The sequence below is a fragment of the Cebus imitator genome, unplaced genomic scaffold (assembly GCF_001604975.1).
Source record: "Cebus imitator isolate Cc_AM_T3 unplaced genomic scaffold, Cebus_imitator-1.0 Scaffold1263, whole genome shotgun sequence".
NCBI classification, from domain to species: Eukaryota; Metazoa; Chordata; class Mammalia; order Primates; family Cebidae; genus Cebus; species Cebus imitator.
Window position 1 is genome coordinate 13,652 of NW_016108578.1, and position 2,969 is coordinate 16,620.

At 46.7% G+C, this 2,969-nt stretch overlaps 2 pseudogenes across 1 annotated transcript; both read left to right on the plus strand.

The window, feature by feature from the left end:
* Nucleotides 1-804: 804 nt before the first annotated feature.
* On the plus strand, nt 805-1,882 carry LOC108298950 (annotated as a pseudogene). Its single transcript, XR_005198828.1, has one exon. The product of XR_005198828.1 is annotated as a ubiquitin-conjugating enzyme E2 Q2-like (transcript).
* An 8-nt stretch (nt 1,883-1,890) lies between these two features.
* Nucleotides 1,891-2,965, plus strand: LOC108298951 (annotated as a pseudogene).
* Nucleotides 2,966-2,969: the final 4 nt, after the last annotated feature.

Here is a 2,969-nt window from a genome sequence, read left to right on the forward strand (position 1 = left end):
GAGAGTCCATTCCAAGCTTAGTCAGTAGTTGTTGGCAGGTCTCAGGGTCTCTCTGGCTGTTAGCCCAAGTCACCAGTTCCTTGTCATGTGGCCCCTCCATAGGGCTACTGACCACATGTTAGCTTGCTTTCCCCAGAATGAAGGCAAAGAGAGAGAGAACACAAGATGAAAATTACATCTTCTTTCTGTATGCTAATCTTAGAAGTGCCATCCCATTACTCGTGCCATATTCTATTTGTTAGAAGCAAGTCACTTTGGGCCAGGCACGGTGACTCACGCCCATAATCCCAGAACTTAGGGAGGCCAAGGTGAATGGAACATTTGAGGCCAGGAAAAAAATGACCCGGGTGTGGTGGTGTGTGCCTGTAATTCTAGCTACTGAGGAGGCTGAGTCACGAGAATTGCTTGAACCGAGGAAGCAGAGATTGCAGTGAGATCACATCACGGCACTCCAGCCTGGACAACAGAGCACGACTCTGTCTCAAAATAAAACAAAACAAAACAAAACAAAGAAAAGAAAAAAAAACATTGGCTGGGTGTGGTGGCTCACACCTGTAATCCTAGCACTTTGGGAGGCCAAGACGAGCGGATCACGAGGTCAGGACATAAAGACCATCCTAGCCTCCTGGCCAACATGGTGGTGAAACCCAGTCTCTGAAAAAAAAAAAAAGTTGGCCATTTTCCAACTGCGCTTGATGAGGCGGAGCCACCAGAGCGCGGCCCAGGCCGGCCCTGCGGGGCGGTCGCGGTCGTGCTCCAGCCCGGCTCCCCTTCCGCGCCCCTCCCGCCGTAGATGAGGGGAAGATGTCCGTGTCAGGGCTCAAGGCCGAGCTGAAGTTCCTGGCGTCCATCCTCGACAAGAACCACGAGCGATTCCGCATCCTCAGCTGGAAGCTGGAGGAGCTGCGCTGCCAGGTCCTAGTGCCCGGCCAGGCTGCCCCGCCGGCCGCTCACGCTCCACGGCAACATCACGGAATCCGATCCAACTTCTTCACCGAGATGGTTTGCGGACTCTGATGACCCAAATCTGACATGAGTTCTGGGACGTCTAGAAGACGCTAAGAACAACAATTCGCTTTGTCAGCAATTGAAGTGGTTGATATGTGAACCCTGCAGATTATATAACCTTCCTAAGCACCTGGATGTTGAGATGCTAGATCAACCACTACCCACGGGTCAGAATGGGACAGCAGAAGTGACTTCAGAAGAAGATGAAGAAGAAGAGATGGCTGAAGATACAGAAGACTTAGATCACTATGAAATGAGGGAAGAAGAGCCTATTAGTGGGAAACAGTCAGAGGATGAAGGAATTGAAAAAGAAAATTTGGCAACCTTAGAGAAAATTAGGAAGACTCAAAGGCAAGACTATTTAAATGGTGCGGTGTCTGGGTCAGTGCAAGCTTCGGATAGACTTATGAAAGAGCTCAGGGACATATACCCATCACAGAGTTATAAAATAGGGATTTATTCAGTGGAACTCATAAATGACAGTGTATATGACTGGCATGTTAAACTGCAGAAGGTAGACCCTGATAGTCCTTTGCACAGTGATCTTCAGCTCTTAAAAGAGAAAGAAGGCATAGAATATATATTGCTTAACTTCTCTTTTAAGGATAACTTTCCATTTCATCCTCCATTTGTTCAAGCGGTATTACCTGTTCTCTCAGGAAGGTATGTATTGGGCGGAGGAGCATTACGTATGGAACTTCTCACAAAACAGGGCTGGAACCGTGCCTACTTGATAGAATCGGTCATCATGCAAATAAACGCCACCTTAGTCAAAGGCAAAGCCAGAGTGCAGTTTGGAGCAAATAAGAATCAGTATAATCTAGCAAGAGCCCAACAGTCTTATAATTCCATTGTANCCCTCCCGCCGGAGATGAGGGGAAGATGTCCGTGTCAGGGCTCAAGGCCGAGCTGAAGTTCCAGGTGTCCATCTTCAACAAGAACCACAAGTGATTCCGCATTGTCAGCTGGAAGCTGGACAAGCTGCGCTGCCAGGTCCCAGTGCCCGGCCGGGCTGCCCGCGCTGGCCCCTCACGCTCCACGGCAGCATCACCGATTCCGATCCATCTTCTTCACCGAGATGGTTTGCAGACTCTGATGACCCAAATCTGACATCAGTTCTGCAACCTCTAGAAGATACTAAGAACAACAATTCACTTCTTCAGCAATTGAAGTGGTTGATATGTGAACCCTGCAGATTATATAACCTTCCTAAGCACCTGGATGTTGAGATGCTAGACCAACCACTACCCACGGGTCAGAATGGGACAGCAGAAGTGACTTCAGAAGAAGATGAGGAAGAAGAGATGGCTGAAGATACAGAAGACTTAGATCACTATGAAATGAGGGAAGAAGAGCCTATTAGTGGGAAAAAGTCAGAGGATGAAGGAATTGAAAAAGAAAATTTGGCAATCTTAGAGAAAATTAGGAAGACTCAAAGGCAAGACCATTTAAATGGTGTGGTGTCTGGGTCAGTGCAAGCTTCAGATAGACTTATGAAAGAGCTCGGGGATATATGCCCATCACAGATTTATAAAATAGGGATTTATTCAGTGGAACTCATAAATGACAGTTTATATGACTTGCATGTTAAACTGCAGAAGGTAGACCCTGATAGTCCTTTGCACAGTGATCTTCAGCTCTTAAAAGAAAAAGAAGGCATAGAATATATATTGCTTAACTTCTCTTTTAAGGATAACTTTCCATTTGATCCTCCATTTGTTCAAGCGGTATTACCTGTTCTCTCAGGAGGGTATGTATTGGGCGGAGGAGCATTACATATGGAGCTTCTCACAAACAGGGCTGGAACCGTGCCTACTTGATAGAATCGGTCATCATGCCAATAAACACCACCTTAGTCAAAGGCAAAGCCAGAGTGCAGTTTGGAGCAAATAAGAATCAGTATAATCTAGCAAGAGCCCAACAGTCTTATAATTCCATTGTACAGATACATGAGAAAAATG